The sequence below is a fragment of the Nyctereutes procyonoides genome, unplaced genomic scaffold (genome assembly GCF_905146905.1).
Source record: "Nyctereutes procyonoides isolate TBG_1078 unplaced genomic scaffold, NYPRO_anot_genome, whole genome shotgun sequence".
Lineage (NCBI taxonomy): Eukaryota > Metazoa > Chordata > Mammalia > Carnivora > Canidae > Nyctereutes > Nyctereutes procyonoides.
Window position 1 is genome coordinate 15,144,117 of NW_026575131.1, and position 13,871 is coordinate 15,157,987.

General features: G+C 34.5%; 1 protein-coding gene across 9 annotated transcripts in view; it reads right to left on the reverse strand.

Moving 5' to 3' along the window:
• Positions 1–13,871, reverse strand: part of CNTN4 (contactin 4) — a 903,432-nt gene that overhangs the window by 764,776 nt on the left and 124,785 nt on the right. For 7 of the 9 annotated variants that reach the window (XM_055344760.1, XM_055344759.1, XM_055344751.1 and 4 more), the window contains one exon: positions 4,993–5,033. The exons of the other annotated variants lie outside the window; for them this stretch is intronic. The gene's annotated coding sequence lies outside the window, so the exon portion shown is untranslated. The remainder of the gene's footprint in view (positions 1–4,992; positions 5,034–13,871) is intronic. 9 annotated transcript variants of the gene reach the window in all.

The following is a 13,871-nucleotide window of genomic DNA, read 5'->3' on the forward strand; positions in this document are numbered from 1 at the left end:
ATTATGTGAAAAGGTCACAGACATTAAATATTAACATTTAATAAAAGAAGAGTTAGATTGCATCATCAAGCTTAAAATAGTATAAGCTGATAACAAACTTAGCCAAATCTGAATGTCTAACTTCTGCCCCACCAACTTCATGGCATGACATGAAGATCAAAAAAGATAAAGTGTGTGAATGCATAGAGTAAGGTCTATGAAACTACAGCTTGCCATTATAGCTGTCATTTTTGCTGTTGTTAATATTAAACAGATGTTAAGAAGCAAAACAGGAAGGGTCAAAGAAAACATCTCTGCCTTATAATTCCTAGAAAAGATTTATTCCTGATTCTTGATAAAATAATTAATCACTTAATTCTTTACATAACTAATCTTTCAGTACCAACATACTTTTTCAAGGTCTCTAGTGCAATACCTCACACCATGCATGCAGATGCATTCTCACTTTTCTAATATTTCTCAACCCTAAGGAACTATGTTCAAAGTTAAATAAATGATGGTGTGAGATGATTTATCCAGTGGGGCAGAAAGAAAAAAAAAACAGAAGGTACGTGAGATGAACATCAAGAGCATGTGTTGGTCACAAGAGACCATGCTTCAGATGATCTACAATGGAAGGACAAGTGGACAGCAATGACCTTGAGCCCAAAATTCTGACTGAAGGACATCGGATAGCCTTGTGAAAGAGGCAAAAGTTAAACTAGACACTGCAAGTTTAGTACAACTGTGATAAGTAAGGACTGGAAGAAAAGAGTATCCCTGACAAAGGACACTGAATAAAAGGCAGGCAGGTAGGATCAAATACTGGGTATAATGGCAAGTGAGAAGTAGCAGGAGAATCAGAAACATAATGGCTAGAAAAACTGAAAAGTAATCATGGAAACATTCTCAATGTCAGCATTATAACTATCTTCCTAATCTCTGCCATACTTAGCAATAAAATAGGTAATAGAAATGGAATTGTTTAGTGTAGATTAATTATGGTATTTACAACTTTTCTTTTCTTTTTTTTTTATAAATTAATTTTTATTGGTGTTCAATTTACCAACATACAGAATAACACCCAGTGCTCATCCCGTCAAGTGTACCCCTCAGTGCCCGTCACCCATTCACCCCCACCCCCCACCCTCCTCCCCCTCCACCACCCCTAGTTCATTTCCCAGAGTTAGAAGTCTTTATGTTCTGTCTCCCTTTCTGATATTTCTCACACATTTCTTCTCCCTTCCCTTATATTCCCTTTCGCTATTATTCATATTCCCCAAATGAATGAGAACATACACTGTTTGTCCTTCTCCGGTTACTGTGGCCAAGTTCAAAAAGGGTGTTGCCTGAGTTCTTCTCTGGGATTTTGATGGAATCTTGTCTCACATTTAGATCTTTCATCTATTTTGAGTTTATCTTTGTGTATGGTGCAAGAGAGTGGTCCAGTTTCATTCTTCTGCATGTGGATGTCCGGTTGTACTACAAAGCTGTGTTCATCAAGACAGTGTGGTACTGGCACAAAAACAGACATATAGATCAATGGAACAGAACAGAGAACCCAGAAGTGGACTCTGAACTTTATGGTCAACTAATATACGATAAAGGAGGAAAGACGATCCACTAGAAGAAAGACAGTCTCTTCAATAAATGGTGCTGGGAAAATTGGACATCTACAACTTTTCTAATTAGTATTACACTAGCCTCTGAAAATAAGTATATCTCTGATCTCTATTTACATGTTCATATAATTTCAACACACAAATATTCATTAATTGTTAATTTTTAAATATTTCCCTTAAAATTTGCTTATGCTGACTTGTATTCTTTTGAAGGGAAATAACACATTTACTTATTGCCTTTGTCAAGGCCATGCTGAAAACCACCCTTTACCATAAAAAGATATTTTTACTAATGGCATTTAATCAAACTTGCACTTCATTCATCATTAAAACTTACTGCAAATATTCAACAGCTATGTAGCAATTGCAATGAAAACAATAAAGTTGATTTCAAACTGTAATGCCTGTGATTTGTCTCATAAAATACAGGGGGAAAAAATCCCTGTAAAAGAAATAAGATATGTAAAGAACATTTTATTCCCATTTGATATACAAATGTTTAAAATACAGTTTGTTTTTTTTTTAAAGATTTTATTTACTTATTCATGAAAAAGAGATAGAGATAGAGATAGAGATAGAGATAGAGATAGAGATAGAGATAGAGATAGAGAGAGAGAGAGAGAGAGAGAGGCAGAGACACAGGCAGGCTCCATGCAGGGAGTCTGACGTGGGACTCGATCCCCGGTCTCCAGGATCATACCCTGGGCTGCAGGCGGCACTAAACCATTGAGCCACCAGGGCTGCCCTAAAATATAGTTTTTAATATCTGGCACTCATGATGATAATTACATTTTAAAAAATGAAGTTAGTGTCCTAATAAGCTTGCTGCTTGTTATCATTTTTACAGATGAAATACATATTTTTTCAAAACAATGAATAACTAATCTTGCATATGTAGGTTGATCCATATAAAATGGACACCTCCTTACCATTTTTCACCTACAAAGGTGATGATTTTTTAGATTTCACCTATCAGATCAAAATCATACAATCACAGAATTTCCGAGTGAGAAAAATAGTCCAAGATACCTCCCAGAGTCTCTAGCCTGGTTCATAAAAATCCCCTCTGGGGCAGCCCGGGTGGCTTAGCTGTTTAGCGCCACCTTCAGCCCAGGGTGTGATCCTGGAGACCTGGGATGGAGTCCCACATTGGGCTCCTTGCATGGAGCCTGCTTCTCCCTCTGCCTGTGTCTCTGCCTCTCTCTCTCTCATGAATAAATAAATAAAATCTTTTAAAAAAATCCCCTCTGGTATAAAACAGAGGTCATTTCTTATCTGCACTTGTAATGCTTGTAATAAAGAGCTTAAAGAGCTTAAAATAATATATGAATGGGAAATACAAGGGAGTATTCAATGCAGAATAAGCCTAACACTCAAATAGATCTCTCCCCATATTTATCTATTTCAAATATTTTTAAATAAAAAAAGAAACACCTATCTCAAGCAATTATTTAACCTCACAATATAAAGAGTATCTGAACATTATTTAGAGTTTTTTAAAAGACCAAATTAAAAGATATGAGGCCTTACTATCTAGACTAAAAATATAATGCATTTATTTCTCTAATTTCAAACCAAAGGAACTAAAATTAGCATTCCTGGATAACATTATTTCATCTAAGTAGCTTGGAAGTATCAAGTGAATTATTCAAATCTAGAAAAGGAAGCCACTAAGAAAACAGATATTTTAATGTTCTTCAGCCAGCAACCTGTCCAGGAAGAGAGAAATCAGATAAAAGATAACCTTGAGCTAACAAGGTTATAAGGGATTCTTTCAAAATGAGTCAGTCCAGGGCAGCCTAGGTGGCTCAGCGGTTTAGCACAGTCTTCAATCCAGGGCGTGATCCTGGAGACCCGAGATTGAGTCCCATGTTGGGCTCCCTGCATGAAGTCTGCTTCTCCCTCTGCCTGTGTTTCTGCGCCCCCTCCTCTCTCTCTCTCTCTCTCTCTCTCTCTGTGTGTGTGTGTCTCTATGAATAAATAAATAAAATCTTAAAAAAAAAAAATGAGTCAATCCTGAATCTCCATGTCAGGTAGGACAAAAGGATACAGAGGGAAGCCTGCCTTCTTAGATCCACCCCCACCCCAAAATTTAAGCAAACAATAACATTACTGATTAGCCAAAGAATCAATTGTACCTTTCAAATGTACTATCCCAATAAGTAAATTTATCTTAAACTGTAAAATGTTAGTTAATAACAATACTAAATTATTCGCCTCTAAACTTTAGCTTTTTCAAATATGAAATGAAAAGTATTTTAGGGAAGGAGTAACTAAAGAAATCATTGATGATTTCGCCCACTAACCATACAAAGAAAGTGACCGTAGGGAAACTGAATTGCTTAAGAGCCAACAGCTCTTGAGAGCAAGATTAGTCTTAAAACATTTGACTTGAGAATCCCTGGTCCCAAGCTGTGATGGCCCAAAACTGTAGAATAGCATCCACTTTATTGTAATTTGGTCATCTTTAGATGAGTCATCTTTAAATGACTATTAGATTGGGTGGTACTTGTGTCTGTACATATATCTGTGTGTACGTTAGATTGTCATTAATGCAGTTAAGACTCAATTTTATACTAATTAATAATCATTCTTTAGTGGTCAGTAATTCTTTTTAAGTCTAAAGATCTTCTGCATAAATTCTATAATGCCTCAGTACTATATGCAATGGAGTAAGCAAATGTAAATCACAGTATTATCACAAAATTATCAAAATATAAATTACTAAAACAAGTAAATTGATAATTCTAGAGTATATGATGTATGTATTAAATCAGAAAGCTAACAGAAAACTCTGTATTAAGTATAAAGGAGTTAGACTGAGAAACAGATGCTCATTGAGAATTTTTCTACTGAAAGCAGAGGCAACTCATCACTAGAAATAAGAACATAGGAAATAATGTTTACAGGGGTACACTGAGTTTCAAAATGCACATGTTGGTAATATTAGAATGTAACCTAACAAAATATAACTTGCATAAAAAACACCAAAGATATATGCCAAATAAATATATGAGGCAAAATTAATAAGTACACTGCATTCTACAATTATTTGGTAATATATTTAAGGTAATTAGTTAACTTTCCTACTTTAAAAACTGAACAATTTTAAATACATTGGTAAATGAAATTTAATAAAACTTTATTTGCAAATGAATTTCTTGAGCTACACATTACATTTAAAATCACCTATTATCTTATAGTTTATTATAAAATTCATTACTACTGCTTTCTGTATGTATTATTTACATAAAATAGAGCTATTTACTAAGTGCATAACTCATAAGGAAATGTAGTCCTCATCAGCAGTCAAAAGTTTTGTACAACTCCTCAAAGATAATTTTTATGCTAGATTACACATACATATTTTATTTAAATAAATGGTACATACCCCCAAATATGTTATTCATCTCAACTTCAAGTGCTCATTACCTACAAATAAAGAAATGAATTTTAGAATAAAGCATAACCCTGGGCTTTTTCTTTTTTTTTAAGTAGTCAGTTGTATTCCTGGTTTTAGAATAAAATGTCTCAATGGCAAGGATGCCACAAAAAATAACTGTCTGAATGGCAAATCATGCTAGAAAAAGTTTCTCAGTGAATTACACAGGATCTGATTTTATCACATATTCTTTTTGTTTTGTTTTAAAATTTTTATTTATTTATTTATGAGAGACACAGAGAGGAGCAGTGACATAGGCAGAGGGAGAAGCAGGCTCCCTGCAGGGAGCCTGATGCAGGATTCCATTCCAGAACCACCAGATCACAACCTGAGCCAAAGGCAGATGCTTAAGCACTGAGCCACGCAGGTGCCCCTATCATCATATTCTTTAAACTATATAATAAATTACCCTGATGAGCAAGAAAATTGTTACAGTAAGTCTATTAAAAAAGTCTATAGGTTTTATAATATCAAATACATAAAACAAAAAAATACTAATAGTTTTGTTTATTATACATATTACAGTAAACATTTGATTTTCACATGAAAGTAAAAATGGTCTTCATTTGAAATTAAGGGAAAAATTTCCTAAAATCATAAAGAGCAACAATTCATGTCCATCCTTCATAAACTACATAAAAACTTCTCATTATTTCTTTAAATTCATTGCCAATTTTTAGATCAGAATTTATTTTTAAAAACATGAAATATAGATATGAAGGGCTAGATAAGTTGTGCAACAATTACAAAAATTTTACTTTTTTAAGTAATCTCTACACCCAACATGGAGCTTGAACTCACAACCCTGAGACTGGGAGTCACATACTCTACTGACTGAATCAGCCAGGGTCCCCTACAAAATTATTACCAGCATGAGGTCTGATCAATATATACAAATGCCTCACTTTCCTTACCCTAAAAAACTTAACACTGAATCTTCTTAAATTTAAACTCCAAGTGTTATTGATAATAGTTTGGACTTAATACAGATTTATATTTACATTTCTATAACTTATGTATTATCTTCAAACTCTCTGAGCTTCACATCCATGCAGCCAACTGGCTACCTGACATCACTATTTGGATACTCTAAAGGGTTGTCAAACTCAATGTGTCTGAATACAAACACATGATTTCCTATACTAATACTCCCCCTAACCCAAATAGTCCACTTCCAGTGTTGGTAGTGAATGGCATCCCCTTAATTCACCTGCCAGAGAGGCAGAAGTCACACACATCTTTCTCTCTCACCTCTTCTAAGAGTAGTCAATTGAACACTAGGTCTAGACCATTTTACCTCATATACATACATTACCATCTCCCTTCTATCTACCATCATTTCATACCTGAAATAACAGGAAGAACATTCTCACGGCATTCACCTGACCCCATCTATCCATTCCCCGCCTCCACATTTCAACCTCTAGAGATGCTTCAGTGTCTTCCCATTAGTCATGGAAAATGACCAAAGTTCTTTAACTGGCCTACAAACCCATCTATCATCTAGCCTTGGCTAAATATTCTCAGCATCTTCCACCATTCTCCATCTTGCTCTCTGCACTCCAGGTACACTAAAATCTGTCAAGTGTTCCTTCCCATTTAAGGGTTTTTATGCATAGTGTTTCATCTGGCATCTTCTCTATCTTAAGCCACTTCCATCTACCCATCTACTCTTTCAATAGATCCCCACTTAAGCTTCATTTTCTAACAGAAGTCTCTTCTGATGCCCTAAGTCAGGTACTCATATTATCACAGGACAGCATTTGCTTCTTCAAAGTAGTTATCACTGATTATCTATATGACTTATAACTACATCCTTCACTGCAATGTAAACTAAATGAGGGTACCATCTAGTTGCATATTCTTGGTTCCTAGCATAGACTCTGATACACAGTAGATATTGATAAGTGAAATTAAAATGAGTAAGTGAATGAAAATGAAAATGGGATATCTTTGTTATGTTCCATTTGTACCAAGGCCTGGTGGTATAAATGGAACATAAAAATGTTGTATTCTTGAAGAAAATATTTAAAGTTATTCCTGAGCCCCAAAACAAAAAGTATGGAGTCAAATAATGATGCTTATAAACTGTTAATTGCTTCCTGAAGAACTAAAAAAAACTATTTATTCCCTACATGTAATTCAATGAATAAAATTTAGTAGGAGTGAAATATGTATAGAATAAAAAGTTATATTTTATAAAGCTTTCCCATTTATAATGTGCTTTCAGATAAATGTTTGACTTAATGTCCAAAGGAAAACATGTATTCAGTATCTACTAGCATGATCTCTAGTTATCAGATAAAAAAGTAGGGTAAGAGAGGTTTCATGTTTGGTCTGTGGTTGCACTGCTAATAAGAAGCAGAATGAAACCTCTTATCTCCAACTCTTTTGTATTTCCTACTAAATTAGAGCCTTGGCAGTGATCCAGATGATGTAAACCATACAAGTTCTCCCAAAAGACCATGTTGTAACTCCACAATGATTATGTTGCTGCTACACAAAATTTTCATGATAATGTATACGATCTGTACTACCTCAAAATTAAGGAAATACTCTCCCCTCAAAACTCAACTCTACCAACCTGAACTTTCTAAGCCCTTCTCCACTGAATTAAGGTTTACCTCTGCATCTCCTATTGCAGTATTTCCTGTACTACATTTTATATTGGTTTAGTGACACGTCTCCTTTAACTAAACTGTTTGTGCCAGAAGCAACCGAGAGTTCATATTTGTACTCCAGCTCCTAGTGCAGTGGCCTCTCTCACAGTGGTCACTAAAACCCTGGGTGGTTCGTGGATATGTGCAGTAGTAAATAAATGAATTAGGTCAAAAACAAGCATAGTACTGCATGGTCCTGTGACTTCTAAATCATCAAAACTTAAAATCTAGTGAGACCATTACACTGAAATCTGATTCTCTAGTCAGTTTAATAACCGTTAATCAAAATACATCATGTGTTTACAATACAATATGGCGAAGCTCCTCTTACTGACAAGTTAAGGACTAAAGCAATTTGCATCAGGGAGAAACATTATTTTAAGCAGATAGAAAGAATCAAACATTTATAAAAAACCATGACAGTAATTAATACAAAATGAGAAAAATAAAATGATACACAATAGGTTTAATTTATTCAAAATTTTGAGATATCTTTTTAAGTATTTACTGTAGCATACTGAAAAACAGATGAGACATTCCCTTCCTGCACAGACATTAAGAGTTCTGTTTGTGACTGCATCAAAATTAACTTCTTTTTTAAGGATTTGTTTGAGAGAGAGAGAGGGAGAGAGAGAGAGAGAGAGCATGCAATGAGCAAGGAAAGGGGCAGAGGGAGTTAGTATCCAAGCAGACTCCCGCCAAGCACAGAGCTGGACTGAGGGCTTTATCTCAAGGCCCATGAGATTCAGGGCTGGAGCCAAAACCAAGAGTCAGACAGCTTAATCAGTTGAGCCATACAGGCACCTCAAAACTAACTTCTGTATTAGTAAGATGCTTAATGTAGGGAGATTTCAGGTTACCTTGGTATGCATAATCCTTTACACCTGGGTAACTGCACAAATTGATAATGTTGGCATCATTAAATCTCATTTTACTCACAATAATCATTTAATTCAAACCCTATTCAAAAGACAAGGAGAATAGAGAAAAATAAATCTTTTGTTTCTGAAATGTATAAACTAATAGGTCTTCTCAGCCACTTTATTCTTTTGTTAGTTCTGAGCAAGTTCTAAGACAGCAGATCTTATCAATATGACAGATAGGCCAAGACAAATGAAAACTCAATTTTTCCAAATAAATTGGCCCTTTACCCAAGCAAAAAAAAAAAAAAAAAAAAAACTCAGAACAATACTATTGAAAACAAATGAATAGATTTTTTCAAAGCTTCAAGCAACAAGAAAGACAAGTATCTAGTCCCCTTTTAGCATAGACGAATCATTTGTGACTGAGGTAATACTGAAAATGCAATTGCATGCTTCTTTGACAGGGAGATGGGTGCTACTGACTACAGAAAAAAAGGAAAATAAAGGATAAAAATGGCAAGAGCAATATATCCTTTTTAGGACCACATTAATAAAATGATCAAGCTTCTTTCAAAGTAATAAAGATTAAATTTCTTTATGACAAATATAATCAGCAATGCATATGCCTTATGCTCAAGAAAATAATTTTAGTTTACATAATTTATGATTTACTAGCTCCAGGTACTTAAGACCCATGTTCATAAGCTCTGTAAAATGGCATTTAATAAATTTTATTATCAGATATGTTGGCATAGGATTTCTTATACAGGTCAAAGATTTCTTGGTCCACTATTTGGAATAAAGGCTATCTATGAGTAGTTCTGTATAAGGGGAAAAATTCCACAAGCTAATGAAGTTTTTAAGTCTTGGCTGGATGCAATGAAGATCTCTTTTAATACCTATGTAGTACAGGTTTTCTTGCCAGATGGTACGGCTGTCATTTCAGAACGTTAAAGCTACCTAGCAAATTATCATTTGAAAACAAATATTAGATAGCTCACAGAGCAAAGAATCCTATGGAACGGCTAGAACAGTGAAGAAATGCTGCCAACATTAATTTAATAAGGTGGATGTCCATGTGATTACCTTTGCTGTTTTTCCACATCTGCTGTATATTTCACTTCTTGTTTGAACAGGCCATGGGTAATTTTGAGAAAGGAGAATCACCGGGCTCAACTTAGGGAGTCCTTACTCATCCAGGAACTTTCTTGGAAAAGGTCCTTCCCTAAATGAGCTTTTTCATCTACACAGTTAGAGTATACTAGAGGACCTTCAAGTCTCTGAAAGAGTAACGATTTCTAAGATGATTTTGCCATATTTGCTGCTCTATTAATAGGTTTATTAGGTAAGACACTGAAATAAATCCAAAGAAAATGATCTCCAGATTCTCAACAGATTTCATTTCCCATGCCATCTATGCCTGCCCTCAGTCACTGGAGATAATCCTTAAATGACATTATTCCAAAGTCAAGTATTTCATGCTAAACTGTACATGCCTAGATCACAAAGCTGTCTATATAATAAATGCATATAGCCACAAAAGAATGGAGAATAAAGCAAAAGCTTTTTAATTGACTACTTAAGAGGTTACGGAGAGGCCATGTGGTGAAGTTATAAAGTATGTTTCTAGTGGAGAATGTTATCTACTGACAATAAAATACTCAATATTCATATGATTTTATTGAACAAAGAGTAAATAGTGGATTTCAGTCCTGGATCAGTTCAGAATCTGGTATGTAAAAATAAAAGTCCATCAGTTCTTACTATCCCTTTGGGGTTTTTGTAGGTATATGTCTAATAACTGTCATATCTCAGAACAGTTCAATCTAACCCTCATTTAACCTTAAAAGTATCATAGTGGACATATTTGCCAGCCATGCTTGGATTGTGTGAATGCTCCTAACAGGTGCCCCATAACCTTAGGGGGCAAACATCCTAAATCTTAGGATACAAACAGATTTCTGTCAAAAGCTCTCAAACCACCTCAGAAAAAAATTAGGCATTTTATCAAAATAAAACCTATATGCCAAAGTGAAAAATCCTACACCTTTCTCAGTTTTTCTTATGACTTTCTACTGACAAAGTCATCTCATTTAAAACTTGCTAATCTCCTGGCAGGCCTGTTTTGAGATTGGGGGTAGGTGGTGATATGATAAATGCTCAATTTCAATTATAACAGAAAATACCACTGAAAACAAGAATATTTTAACACCTCATGTTTTCCATCTATTGAAGTGGTAAAGATCAAAATATTTACACTGTATTGGTAAGTGCAGGGGGTAAAAAACATTCACATACCCACCATTTTTGGTGGGTGGAACCAATAGTACAAATTCTATAGAGGGTTATTTACCAATATCTATAAAAAGTAAAAAAAGCATTTTTACTCCTAAATATCTCCTTTAGAATTAAACAGTCTAAGAACACATAATCATTGAGGCACCTCCTACTGGTTTTAAGAGCTACTTAAATCATGAAGATTAAATAAAATAATGCATGTCAAGTAGAACAAGTATAAAGTAGTTCATGTCATTATTATTAGATGATGATTTAATCATTTAGAAAACAATACAAAATTTGAGACAAGTGTCTCACTCATGATGGTAAAAAGAAAAAGCCTATGTATATACTATATACATCTGTATCTAGAACATGATTATTTAAGTGCTCTGATAAGCCTTGCCAATTGGGGAAATTCTTTACAGAAATGTTTAATTTATGATAATCATGTCTGTTAATTTCCTAGGAATGTTTTGTTTTGAATAAATGTCTAAAAGACTAGGAAAAAAGCATCCTTATAATGTCAATCAAAATTAACATAATTCTATTAGGACATAATTGATGAATGAAGTTGAAGAGGTTTAAAATTTTTCCAGCTTTTTCTTCTCTTTCCATAACCAAATTACATTCTAACCATTATCAACCATCCATTTTACCTGAATGGCAAAAAGAAAAAAAATGTGAAGTGAAAGCACATTCATTTGACATTAACCCAAAATAACCAATTTGCTTCTCATGAGTCTTGGCTGTTACTGAGGTGCATTTGTTAAATTATAGCAGCAATTTTTCCTCAGGAATCTTCTAATTTTGTTCCAATCACTGGAGTCATGTTTATGTATTTCCTTGCACAGATATACTGCTTCCTCAGAGAACTCTTGAGAATAGAAATTCTTTATCAGATGATTGAATATCAAACAGTGAGATGACTAGCCGGTTAGGTTAAAAATATGAAAAGACATTTAAATTTAAACATAAAGGAGATCATCTGAATGACAAATTATAGGTGATGTAGAGGAATGAATTAGGAGTACTTATTCCCTTCCTTTAACTCTCAGAGCTTTTCCATACCTAAGCAATACAGCTCAGTTGCAGTATCCTTCTGTTTAGAGCTGTGCTGTCCAGTAACATAGCCATGGCCAGATGTTGACTACTGAGTACTTTGTCATGCAGCTAGTAAAAATTGAAGATGTAGTGCTGGGCAGCCGGGGTGGCTCAGTGGTTTAGTGCCACCTTTAGACCAGGGCCTGATCCTGGAGACCCAGGATTGAGTCCCACGTCAGGCTCCCTGCATGGAGCCTGCTTCTCCCTCTGCCTGTTTCTCTGCCATTCTCTCTCTCTCTGTCTCTCATGAATAAATAAAATCTTTAAAAAAATATGTAGTGCTAACAATCAATGTAAAGTATCTCTTTCATAACTTTTAACATTGGTACATGTTGATACAAAATTTTGGACACATGGTGTTAAATAAAATTTCACCTGTTTCACTGCATTTTTTACTATGACTTCTACCAAACTTGAAATTATACTTTTGGTTCACATATTTCCACTAAAGCAGAACTAGAGCATTGTTATCTATGATGTATGTATATTCCACATGTTCCTTTGTGTGCACCTGTGTTTTGATGGTTCCAGTAACTAAGTCAGTCTTTAAAGGGGAAGAAGCTGTTTATCTTTATAATCCTATCTTCATTAGGCAATGTGAAGACCAGTTGATTCCCATTATGTGGACCCAGCTCTTGTCCCTCAAAACAAGGCATTGCCCAGTGTGCTATTAAAGTTAGAAGGCCTGAGTTTCCAGTTGGGTTACCTGGACAAATCATTCAAAGCCTCTGAGATTTTTTCTTAGCTATAGAAGGCCTATGTGACCAACAGCATTGCTATGAAAATCATTTAAGGTATAGATGAGAACTCTCCAAGCCATACACATTATGACAATTAAAGTGGTTTTAACATTTAGTTTAAAAAAAAAAAAACATTTAGTTTTATCTCAAGAAACAACATGTGAAATAACTGGTCATTTGTAATTCATCTAAGTTGGAGCAAAAATACCACACCTTTGCTGCCCAATCACATTGCTGTGTAGGACCAGTAGCAGCTGATCTATTTGATCATAAGTCATACCTTGGATTAGTCCATAATAATTCTTTTTCAAATCAAGTAAATAAAGTATGAATCTCTCAAAAAGCTTAATAATTATAACAGTACCAGAATTAAGAGTAAAGAGACTTTAGATTAAACACAGATTCAAATTCCATGATGGTGTTTTCCTGATAACAATTATCATCTCTTTCATATACTCACATTCACTCATCAAAACATTTAGAGTGTGCTCTACCATACAACAAAGTAGAAAATATCACAAGCTTGGGAATTACAGATACTAGAGTGTTAAATTTCAGCCAGTTTGAGTGTTTTATGTGGCCCTTCCAACTCTGTAATATTGGAATCAATTATTACAACTAGCAGGATTTTTTGGACAATTAAATGATGTATTAATTAGAAAAAAACTAACTCCTGGCACATGGTATTGAATAGATGTTAGCTAAAATAATATTATTATTTATTTATTGTTCTAGACACTGAAGATACTAAAGACACAGACTCTACCCTCAAGACATTATCTACACTATCATCTATCAGCTGTTCTAAGGAAGTCTAAAGAGTAATTATTTTCCATGGTCCAGGAAACTATATGAATCTTACAGGCTGTTATCCTAATATTTAGCCTTGTGTAATTACAGCCTTGATCCTCTGAAGGATCCATTCAAGAAGTCTAAGGATTTTCACAAACTAATACAGAATTTACCTAATAGGTTTCATTTAATCAGTCTTGTCATACTGGATTTCAGAAAGCTCTTGAGGAAACAGTGGTTACCTCTTCTACCAGGCTTAAAGTTAGCCTAAGTACTGTTACATGGATTTCCTCTTAAACCACTTTTTAATAACACACAAACCCACCATCATCGCATCCTAATGCAATGATTATTTACCATGATCCTCTGGTTCAGTGAGAGAGGGGAGAGAT